The sequence below is a fragment of the Barbus barbus genome (assembly GCF_936440315.1).
Source record: "Barbus barbus genome assembly, chromosome: 23".
Taxonomy (NCBI): Eukaryota; Metazoa; Chordata; class Actinopteri; order Cypriniformes; family Cyprinidae; genus Barbus; species Barbus barbus.
Window position 1 is genome coordinate 15,775,874 of NC_136751.1, and position 13,445 is coordinate 15,789,318.

The following is a 13,445-nucleotide window of genomic DNA, read 5'->3' on the forward strand; positions in this document are numbered from 1 at the left end:
GATTTCATTTTTCAGCACGACCTGGCACCTGCTCACAGTGCCAAAACCACTGGTAAATGGTTTACTGACCATGGTATTACTGTGCTCAATTGGCCTGCCAACTCTCCTGACCTGAACCCCATAGAGAATCTGTGGGATATTGTGAAGAGAAAGTTGAGAGACGCAAGACCCAACACTCTGGATGAGCTTAAGGCCGCTATCGAAGCATCCTGGGCCTCCATAACACCTCAGCAGTGCCACAGGCTGATTGCCTCCATGCCACGCCGCATTGAAGCAGTCATTTCTGCAAAAGGATTCCCGACCAAGTATTGAGTGCATAACTGAACATAATTATTTGAAGGTTGACTTTTTTTGTATTAAAAACACTTTTCTTTTATTGGTCGGATGAAATATGCTAATTTTTTGAGATAGGAATTTTGGGTTTTCATGAGCTGTATGCCAAAATCATCAATATTAAAACAATAAAAGGCTTGAACTACTTCAGTTGTGTTGTAATGAATCTAAAACATATGAAAGTCTAATGTTTATCAGTACATTACAGAAAATAATGAACTTTATCACAATATGCTAATTTTTTGAAAAGGACCTGTATTGTTAGTAGCCTGAATAGCCCACATGCTACACCATATCGCCCTCTACTGGATGTAAAATGCTCTGCAGTACATTTTGTAATTTTAGAATGTTCTAATTCTGTAGTTATTTTGGTGAAAGTAACTCAAAAGTAATACAGGAGTCATGTAGCTAACGCATTACAATTCTGAGACAGTAATATTGTAAGGTAAGGAATTACTTTTAAATGTAACGGGTAATCTATAATATTACAGTTTGGAAGTAACTTGCACAACACTGCTTGTAATGACATGTACGCACATCACCCGATTTTTGTAACCACACGCACAGGTCGCACGTGCGCATTTAATTTGTTTGCACAAATCACTTGTTCCACAAGGTGGCTATATTTTGGAGCGTTTTGACACTTCTTGCATAGGACATATAAGGATGGCAGTGCAGTTAATATTTCCGGCATCACCGGGGACCCCCCTCAGCCCGGGTATATGCTATTTGGCCCAGAGCATCTTCACAGTACAGAGTCTATCTACATACAGCGTGTGAATGGGGATTTAGGTGAGAGTACACGGATGCAGTGAGAGCAGGCCTGGATTAACACAGTGTAGTGCCCCTAGGGTGAGCCCATTTGAAAGAAATTCTGGAGTACCTTCTGAAAAAAAAAAAAAATCAGGAGTACCTTCTGATCAATAACAAAAATTAGCCTTCCCATTACAAGGTAATATTTGACTCCTTAGAGTGATTTACAGGAGCATTTTTTTGGGGGGGGGTTGTAATGCCATTTTTTTTAGTTAGTTTAGTTTTTAGTTTTAGTTTTTTTAGTTTAGTTTTTATGCAATCAGATTATGTTTTGGGTCATATTTATGCAGAAATGTAGATATATGTGCAAACTGAGAATATCGGGAAAGACCTAAAGAGGAAAACCCTAAACCCCCATATTTGGTAGCCTATCTTTTCTCAGTGACATCTAAATGTAAATAATAATAATAAAAAATTGATAAAACATGATGCCTTTAATACTTTAGCCTATATCCAACTGGGCTCAACTGCAGAAATATTTAACTCTCTGCACAACTCTGTATGCATTGGATTGATTTTAATAACTTTAATGTACTTGAATTGTGTACTAGACACTAGGAATATACAAGAATCGGATCGGGACTCTGTATCGGCAGATACTCAATATTTAATGACTCTGATCAGATCCGGGGCACAAAAAACCTGATCGGGACATGATATTTATTCACAGATATTAAAAAACGAATAAACAATTACTTAAAGTAGGATATCAGTATTAATTTATTACCACTGAAGTGTACAGATTGCATCGGGACATTCTTCGTAAACAAAAAACTTCTCGATTAACATAACATTCTCTTTAGTTAGGCATGTCAAATCCCTCTGAATTTTACTCTCATAACTATATTAATTTTAACCATGGGCGTAGAATAAGCGAGGGGACCTTTTTTCAGGCAAATGTTTTCACATAGAGGTTTACAAGGACTTGTGTGAATAAATCTAGATTTAAATGCAAAGAGAAAACATAGTCTATGCATGACCTGACATTTTACTTGTATCCAAAATGAGGCGATGTGATCATCACAGACTGCTAAACACTCTCATGCACTGTATGTTTCATTCATACTCGAAGCCGAAGGGCGTTCTTATGCAGAAAGTCCAAAACGGACTCATAGAAGTAATAATTTATGATGTAAGGAAATCCCTAATATGGCCAAAGGCGTACTGCGATCCCTGTAGATAAGCTGAATAAAAATCAGAAACGTTTTGACTGATGAAACGTTAAGACAATGAACATAAATATATGATTTATGTGTGTTTTCCAAGTCATCTCCAGGTAATAAATGAAGTATATGAACAATGCAGTGCTGACTGGCATAGCATTTATTATAGTAGAAATTGTACAATACAAAACTTTTTTGTATATAAACTAATCATAAAATTGTCATTAGGTAAATATAGAAAATAAAACTATAGAATACAAATTACTGGTTATTGTCCAGCAGTGTACTGTATTTGTTAACTTAGCCAATTAATCAATAAATCAATCAATAAAACGTAAGTAGGTAGGTAGATATTTTATTCGACATTTCCTCACTTCTGAAATGATGGCTACACACCTGATTTTAAGTAATTATTCAATAAAGAGATAGATAAACGAACAGTCAACCAGCAAAATGAAATGACCGTTAATATTTCAATTTCGCAAGCACAGAAATGAAGATGAAACAAACCCACAAATTTATGATTTCTGTTATCCCTCTATGCTTAACCCTGGCTTAATATTCTACTTTAAAATGCATTTTGATTGATCTAATTTCTGTATTTTAGTAAATGCTGTATTAAACTAATTTCAGGGTGTGTAGGTCATTACACAAATATACACAACGTTTTCATTGGAAAGATGTTTTATAGGGTTATAAAAATAACCTAAGAATAAACATTAGGAAATGTTCTAAGTTATATATAAGTTTTAGGCTATTTTAAAAATAACCACCCTGCAACGTTCTGGGAATGTTATTTAATGGTTGCAAATAAAACCATAAAAATAACCATTAGGGAATATACTGTATAGGTTATTTTTAGGTTATTAAAAAACAGGAAAATCTTGAGGGAACCAGCGGCAAATTAGTCTTCCGGGTTTTGACATCACAACTAAACCACTGTATTTCCATCGTTTTGCGAGCGAGTGCAAGACTTTTTCCATGTAATTTTTTAAAATCATTACAATGTAATGGCAATATGGCCCAAAATATTATGAATATAGTGTGTGTATGTAATATAATGTGAATAGAATATGATATATGTTTTTTTTCATTATCATTCAAAATCAATATATATTACAATATTAATTTGCAATTAATGGGGAAGGAAATGGTCTCCACATGTTTGATAGACCTTGAGAATAAAAACAACTTGTTTGTTCTCAATTAAACTTGTAGGGCTCGTCTATTGGTCCAATGGGGGTTCCCAATAATACGAGGAAGGTTTCTCTGCCTATTGCTTGTCTTTCCTTTTCGCAACACAACAAGATTAAATGCAATATATTTCTTTCACATGTAATAGCTCGTTGTTACATCTGACTCCATAAATGAAAAGGTTTTAATGATATCTGTGCATCATTAAAGTGAACGAATATTTGATTATTCTGTTAAACTCTGATTATATTTCACCCGCTTAGATCAGGAAACTATATTGCTTCGAGTTCCTCACCAGGTCTCCGGCACAATTTCGTCAGTTCCAATGACCCAAAACAGAGGTATTTGGCTAAATATCTGAGATTTGCCGTATTCCCACGTGCCCAATCAAAGATATGTAATACATAGCCCCCTTGGATGCCCCTCAGGAACTTAATTCAATCGTTTAGTTTAGTAGAGTCTTCTTTTTGACCACCATTTAAAGATGTTAGTCGATCAACTTTACCTTTCTTCAAAATGGCTTTGTTTTGGCCAAGCTCGTGGCTTGTTCCACGTAAACTTATCTAAAGTAACATTAAATTAGAACAGAGGTCATCGACGCATTCAGATCTAGGCTGATCAAACAGCATCTGCTGATTCTAGACAGAAACTTACTCGTCTCCTCATCCAAGCACACTTGAATTTAGATATCGGGTATTAGTCGTCACTAATCTCTGACGCAAACTTGTGGAAATATACGAATCCGATAATCTACTTGGGAAAAACAAATCTCAGAGTCGGTCAGAATACAATCAAATGTTTACAATTTATTGACCAAGTAATGAAGCAATAATTCAAAATCCAATTCATAAGAATAAAATCATCAGTTGAACATGTCATAACAACAATTCAGAAATAGAGGAATTTGTAGAAATTATTACCTGTCAACAAAACTACACACAGCGTTTGTCTGGGAAGTCAACCTACAGACTCCCCAAACTTTTCTGCACCTTTTCCTTATATACCCAGATAACTCAATTTTCTTACCAAATGGTGGCGTCTGTCATTATAATTACATTTTTGTTCCCTGTTGAGGGATTCACACTGTGAGATCAGAATTTGTACTTAAATGGGTTCTTGTTTTACATACAGGAGGTGTAGTCTGAATGGAGGATCTGGGGGAGGGAAACACCTTTTAAGAGACACATCACTTTTCTCATATTTTATCATTTCTTTTAGCTTTTCATTATGGTTGGGAGAATGAGACCATTTTACCAGGCGCACGGAGACACTTTAAATTATATCAAACATGCATAGTTACTTCTTGTACATACATAACATTGCATAGGTTTTCAGTGTATTTTAGGTGAGGAGGAGGAGGGGGGTGAAGTGGAGATAGTGTGTGTGAAGAGTGAGCTGCACTGTGTGCTGCGTCTCTGAAGTTCCTTTTACATATGCAGGAGATAGTTCAAGTGTTAATTTTCAGGAGGGCCTTTTGTTTCATCGAGGGGTTGATCAGACATATTGGCACCAGCCTTACAAACTCCACCAATTAACCTACCTTTTAATTTGGGGCCCTATGAAATTAATTGAATTTTTCCTTAAATTTTGTTTTCAATTGAGTGTAGGACTATCGCGATTCGTCGATTTTATTCGACTCTTCAATTAAAAAAAAATCCTCAATTTCATTTTGCTGGCGTCGACTAAACGGCAAAATACCAGAAGTGCCGCATTTCACAGACGAGAATCCATAAAACACATTATTAGACTGTTTTCCAAGGCTGCATGATATATTAAACCCATTTAAAAATCATAATTAAGCATAATTGTGAATTCACAAATGATACGAGTTAATTAAATAATTATATGCAATGCAGTTTTAATACAGTATGCGCTTTAATTATTTACATGCGTGTAGGTTAAAGGGATAGCTCACCCAAAAATGAAAATTCTGTCATTAATTACTCACCTTCATGTCGTTTCAAACCTGTAAAACCTCTGTTCGTCTTCGGAAAACACAAATTAATATATTTTTCATGGAATCAAAAATGGACAGCAAGGGTCCTTACACGATCAAGGTCCAGAGAAGTACCAAGATGATCAACAAAGTAATCCAAGTGACATCAGTCTTTCAACTGTAATTTTACAAAGCCACGAGAATATTTTTGCACAAAGAAAACAAAAATAACAATTTTATTCTACATTTTCGTCTCTACTGTTTCTCTTGGGGACGCACATTCACGACAGTACATTTTTGTACTTCTCTGGACCTTGATCGTGTCCCATTCTGTCTATGGGAGAAAATATCTTAATTTGTGTTCCAAAGATGAATGGAGGTCTTATGGGTTTGGAATGACATGAGGGTGAGTAATTAATGACAGAATTTTCATTTTTGGGTGAACTATCCCTTTAAGTACGTGCGTCACACAGTGGCTCCATTCACAGTAGCTCCACAGAAACTGTTATCATTTACATGTGGAGCGTCTCAAGCTCCATCTCTGCATGTTGTTGTGAGTTTGTGTTTATTATGAAGTTCATCTGGGAATGCAACATGCGCCATTTCATCAGATTTGTGAGGTAAACCATTTATAAATCTACAGCAAACACAGGAGAATACATTGTGCATTCAAAATAAAAGCTCAAACCCTCACTCTGAGTTTACACGTTTTGATGTCCACATATTCATTTAATTACAGTGGATATAAAGTTTCTGTCCTAAATAAATGGCTAAATATTAAAGATTAACTGGACATTTGAATTAAATGGTGTTTGGTCAATATTAAACGCGGATTAGATCGCACAGTAATGTGTAAAAACCGTCAGGCTGTTGGCGCCCCTGCAGGCCTTTGTTATAATGCGTAATCTACATTAGCTCTATTGTTTAGAATACATTATGTATTTTAACAGATTTGAGAAAACCATATGATTTCTTGCTTTTGATACTTTATTTGAACTAATTATTATTGCCTCATTGCTATTATATAAGTATTTTAAGTCATTTTAAAGGCTATTGTTCACTTACATCTATTTATATTACCACAAATGTATTAAAATCAATTATTATAGGGCCCTATGAAATACGTTTTATTTCCAAATTCAGATTTTTTCCATTTTAATTTTTCTATACTCTGTTTTAATGGTTAAATTAAATTTTACTAGTGAAAAAGCCTGTCTAATTAATTGAGTTTTACAGTTTTATCTTTACCAAATTCTGTTTGCTATTATTTTCTGCATTCCATTTTAACGGTTCCATTAAATTTTAATAATCAAAAGCATCTCCAATTAATTGATTTTATTTAATATATATATATATATATTCCCCCAGATATACTGCACATATACTTTTTTCTCCTAAATAAATTATTTTAAATAATATTTCTGGTAAATACTCCTTTAAAAATAATTTTTGGATTATAATTTTAGTAGTAGACTAGAACAAGTGGATATGTTGTCATTCTTACACTGTAATACTGAACTTTGATTTCAGTGATTTGGACTATGAGATGGACACTTGCTTCTTGCACTCTGTTGGAAGTTGTGGCCTAATGTTTAGAGAGTCGGACTTGTAATCCAAAGGTTGTGGGTTCGAGTCTCAGCTCTGGCAGGGATTGTAGGTGGGGGGAGTGAATGTCCAGCGCTCTCTCCACCCTCAATACCACGACTGAGGTGCCCTCGTGCGAGGCACTGAACCTCCAACTGCTCCCCGGGCGCCGCAGCATAAATGGCTGCCCACTGCTCCGGGTGTGTGTTCATGGTGTGTGTAGAAATTTTGATTTCATTTGGTTTAATAAAATATAGTTTAATAAAATATTCTTAAGTAAAATTGTTTCAGCCAATCACTGTGTGCATAGTTAGTAAGCATGCTGACATCATCCATAGCAACGAGGTCAACCCTGCCCTTACTCTTAGCTTAAGACTTCTCTCTATTCCTTAGTAAAAGTTTGTCTCAGCAGCTTTGTGAATAGGTTTTAAGAGAAAACTCTTAGCTAAAAATAAGTAAGATAAAATATTTTGTGCCCTGTTTTCCCCTCTACTTTCCACTGTGCCAACTCTTTTCTTTAATGCATAAAGATGTCTTCCTTTTAGTTCTTGATCCCACCTCTGCTGCCATTCTTTAATTATATTTTCCCATACAATACTTTTTCCTTCTGATCTTGAAAGACTGATGCTTGCTTAGCTATTTTATCTCCTTTTTCGTTTCCTAGAATACCAACATGCGCTGGAACCCACATAAATACAATTTCATAAGCTTTATTTTTTATTCTTGAATAAATAGACAATATATCATGAAAAAGCTCCTGATGATTCTTAACCATATACCGGACTTGAGACTCCTCAGAACAGAGACAGAGTCACTACAAATTAAAGCTCTGTTTACTTTATTGTGTTCCGTTCATTCTATCACCATCAAGATAGCAAACATCTCAACAGCATATACACTTAGGTTATCAGATGTCCTCCTGCACATCTCACTCTTCTGGCTAGGAACTACAACTGCAACTCCTGTAACTCTTTTTATCGGATCTTTTGATCCACCTATAAAAATATGCTTAAATAGTGTGCATTTTTGATTCACATATTTATCAAATTCTTTCACCAAATCCACTTGTTTGTTTTCTGTCTTGATCTGTAATAGTTCCAAATCCACTGCTGGTTTAACAAACATCCACATTGTGGTATTACGCCATACTACAGTTTTACCAAACTCCTTTCCATAAACTCCCAAGTCTATTGATGCACCATCCCCAGTCCAACCGAACCTTTTTTTTTTTTTTTCCTTTTTCCCCAACAATCTTTCAATAAACTTTTGGTTGGGTGACTATATGCCCACACAGATTAATCCAGTAATTCACTAGCAACTGCTTCTGACGTAGGGTCAAAGGCATTAAGGATGTGTTCACTGTGTTCACTGTGTTCATATGTTCATACAGTATTTTCAACCATATGCTCCGAGACATAATCTCAATGCCTGGTGTAGTTTATCCAGCCTTGCTAATACTGATTTTAGCTGCTGATCCAAATGCCACTCTCCCATAATCCATTCTAGATCTTATAAGGGAAACATACATTATATATATATATATATATATATATATATATATATATATATATATATATATATATATATATATATATATAATTAATTAAAATCTGCTCCCATTCCACCCTTGTGAGACATCTTATAATATTTAACATCTCATAATATTTTTTTGGATTTGTCCTCCACTTGATTAATATGAGTTTTTTATGAAAATGAAAACTTTCAACTCTTTCTAGGTTATTCCTATACAAATTCAGATTAATATCTTTCCTTTTCTTTTCAGAGAAAACCATGACTTTTGACTTTTCCACAGAAAACTTAAACCCCCATTCCAATCCCCAGCTTTCAACCTGCTGTATTCCTTCCTGTATTTTCTTAACCATGTATTTCACATTTTTCCCACGTTTCCAAAGTGCCCCATCATCCGCAAATAATGATCTACTCATATGGAACTTTATTAAATATATAATTTATCATCACAGAAAAAAAGTGTGGGACTTATAACACTCCCTTGTGGCGTTCCATTTTCTACAACATGTTTGCTTGAAATTTCTGTTTCTATTTTAACTTCTAAAAAGTCTAAAATCCAGTTAAAAAATTTTCCTTTTCCTCTCACTCCCATTTTGTGAAGTTTAATCATTAACCCCTCTCTCCATAACATATCATACACCTTCTCCAGGTCAAACAATACTGCTAATAACGATTCTTTATTTACCTGAGCTTTTCTTACTTTGTCCTCTGGGTACAATACTGCATCCATTTTGCCTCTTCCTCTCCTAAACCCGCTTGGATACTCTAGTTATCAGTCCCCTTTTTTCCAATAAAAACATTAATCTCACATTGACCATTCTTTCAGAGATTAATTTATCATACAGATTATAAGAGTGACTGTGTTCATTTATAGTGCGTTCTTTCACTGCATGATTCATTTAAAAAAAAAAGCATTTAATGCTCCCAGAAATAAAGATATGGGGGCAGAAAATTTTTATATTTATATAATTTCATATAGTTAATCAATATCATATGAAGAGTGCCATTTTCACAAAAATCACAAATGTGATATTGATTTCATACAACAGTTCAATAAACAAGAAGTTGATAAGACCCATTTTGACAAAAATGGTTCCAAACAAAGCCACAGCACTGTTTTGCGTCTCTGAGCAACATGACGGTGTTTCTTTCCTGAACGAATCGACCATTTAAGAGAAACAAATAAATAAATGAAAAAACCAGCCAGATACTGAGTGGAAAATACACAGGTTCCCACAGTCCTGGAAAACACCAAATGTGAGCGAATTTCAAAAGTGTAATTTGCAGACCTGGAAGAGTCATGGAAGTTGATAAGATTTTAAAAGGTCACGGAAATGTCATGGATATTTCTTTGTTCAATATATGACTTTAAGTCCACTCTCTATTGAAATATTTACCTGGTCATCAAAAATGACTGGAAAAGTCAAGGAAATTTATGGAAATTAATTTGTCAGAAAATATAACCACTAAGAGATGTTTTTATCTGACATGAGTTCATGGGTAAATCTCATAAAACCTGTCAAGAACATGTGTATAGTGTATTTTACCCCCAAATAAAAAAAAACAAAATTATATTATGCTTAAAGTAGATGAAGCTTAGTTTTTGTGTCATGTTTTTTGTGACAATATTTTCATATCTCCCCCCATTCACATTACCATTATTGAAAGAAATCTCATAACTGTAATGGGAAATAAAACTTTTTTAAAGACATTAATATTTTTAGAAAGCAAGGATGCATTTCATTGCTCAGAAATGTCAATAAGGCATTTATATTTTTATAAGAATTCTTCTTTTAAAAGCCTTTAAAAGGTTTTAAAAGGCTTAAAAAGGTTAAATATTTACATTTACCTTTTTTTGCAGTTATATATATATATATATATCTGCATATGCGTGTGTGTATAATTCTCCCCTGCTGATTTTGTGCATTTGCCCACTGACAAAGAAATGATCAGTCTATAGTTTTAATGGTAGGTTTATTTGAACAGTGAGAGACAGAACAACAAAAATATCCAGAAAAATGCATTTAAAAAAAAGTTATACATTGATTTGCATTTTAATGAGTGAAATAAGTATTTGACCCCATTTGCTATATATATAATATATATATATATATATATATACAGTATATATATATATATAAACTTGTCATAGCACTTCCATATTGTTGCTCTTTTGTTATTTTGATTGACTCTATTGTCTTCATTTGTCACTTTGGATAAAAGCGTCTGCTAAATGTAAATGTAATATTGCCAACCCCTCACTTTTAAAGGAGTGTATATGATTAATTTATCGTCCGCTGCTTTTATCTTATGCTGATATTGTTGTCCCTAAATATTCCCTTTTTAAAACATAATGGAAATGTCTGAAGCTAGTTTTCTCTCGCCTCAATACTTTCTAATATACTGATCTTCTCTTTTAGGCAGTAGAGCACATGGAGCGCTTGAAAACACAGAAAACAGAGCCTCCAGTGCAGGCCAAAGGTCAGTGTAATTGTTTTACATTTTTCTGGTCAAAGCCATTTTGCCTCATAAGGAACAAAATATTAATTTTCTATCATCATATTTTCTTGTTTTTTATGAATGCAGTACCATCTGCTGTGGAAATACTACCTGGGGACAGTCAGCCTATGTCACAAGGTCACCAGCAAGACCTTCCCGCACATTCTTAGCAGCTAAAGCTCTTCTTAGTGTCTGTTATATGTTTATCTGTTGTATGAGGTGTCAAATATTTCCATCCTCGCATACAAAAGGACCATTTACTGTCTCTTAACAAAGACCTTGGCTTTCCTTGAAATAATTAAACAAATCACTGTGGTAGTATTATCAAACATATGATCTGTGGACAATCACACTTCTCTTATCAAAAGTGCAGATAGTGAGGAAAAGGACTGTACTTGAAACTTGTTTAGAGAAATTAACTGTACATTTATTGTTCATGTGTCTTTGTTCTTTCGTGTCTGATTTGTACAGTCTTTGCACACTTAGGCATTTGATATTATACCTGGGCAACAAATAGTCATGTTACATGCCCCAAAATTCAGCACTCTTCTTTTTTAAAAAACATTTTTATTGAAAAATACATGGAAGGTCAAATATAATTCAGCATTCTTATAGTATGGCACTTCCAACGAAAATAATAAATGTGTAAAAAAGATCTAGAGAATAAAAAACAAATACACAGGACAGCAATAATGATTCCATTACTGTTTTAAGTAAATAGTGGTGTTGTTTTGTCACTTTCATGCTAGAAATTACAAAACAATGCTAATCTGGTCTATATTTAATTCAATGATAGTATTTTTCTGTTTAGTTTAAAGTCCACCCTTAATTGATTCACAAGCATCTGAACAATTTTAAGAATTACTACTGCAGCACCAGTGAATTATTTCAAGCTGTTTTATTTTAATTAGTGCTGTCAATCGATTAAAAATTTAAATTGCGTTAATCACAGTCCTGGACGTTGCAAATAATTTTCTTGCGACCTTACATGAAGTATTATGATAAAATGCATTTTGAAGAAGAATTGGACCTGTTCTGCAGGTGCATTAGAGCTAATATTAGCATCATGCTACATAAGACAATTTATGAGATTAATAGTACACTTTTATTTTCGATATAAAGTGGTTGCTTACTGTTAAAACTAATCGTGGTATTGATATATTTGTAGGACTGTCGACTCTATAGATCAGTGGTAAGGGAAAGCAACGAAAATGCAGCGCGTTGCGTTCTTCTGACCTCATCTGCTTGCCTGTATATAGTTTGCATAATCATCAGTAAAGTGTTCTGAGATCTGAGGTCTTGTATCACTGTATTAGTTATATCACTGAGGCGGTTACGCGTCAGCGGGGAATGCTGGAGTGTGACGGAGAACCCCAGTATTACAGCACAGTCACACAAGCCATGATACAAAGTTACAGAAACTAAGCAACCGAAATAAAGAATTAAAAATAATCAAAACTTCTACTTAGAGCTTGCTCCATTTCTGCAAATCAGTTTTTGTGAATGAATGGCCTTCATCAACAGCCGATTGCGCCACCTGCTGGTGAGCGGCTGACATCAGCTGGAGATCATGCATCGGTGCTCTACTGCTATTCCTGCGGGTCCCGGATGTGCAACGCCGAATTTTCTGCCGAATTTTAACCACTGAATTTGTGGCAGCGAATTCGGAAAGTGAAATAAAATGACTGAAATTTGCCTGTCGAATATTATACATCGCATTTTTAAACAGACTGAATATTTTGGAAGTGAATTCTGTAAGGTGAATATGAATTATTGAATTTTTAATTATGAAAATGTTTGTGAAATATTTAGAATTGAAATATTCACAGTTTAAATAAACAACTGTTCAATTTCAGGACCTAAAAATGCAAGCCCTGGAAATACAAGGCATTAAAATGCAAGCACTTTAATTGCAATGCATCTTTTTTTTCGATTTGTGGAATTCAGCATGCTTTATGTTTCAAAAACTATTGGCATTATTATACTTCCACAGATTACCTTCCGCGCTGCGATGACGGCAAGAAGTTGGGGTCAAACCTTATCAAACGATTAATTTGCATGCGTTAACGTTGACACACACGCGCGCACACGCACACAGGCGCACACACACGATTTAAAAAAAAAAAATAACTGCACATTTCTGAAATTAATCGCGATTAATCCCACCTAACATTAAAGGTTTTAAATATACTTTTATATTGTAATAATTGCACATTCAATCTTCAAATGAATGTACAAGCAACATAAAGACATTTACATTTTTTTTTATATTTGTATAATGGCATCTTTTTTTTATGACTGAAGGCCAGCACCACTCTGATGTCTCTAGAATAGTTTTTTTCCCCAGTAGCTATTTAATCATTGATTAGCCATTCAACATTACAAAGCTTTCA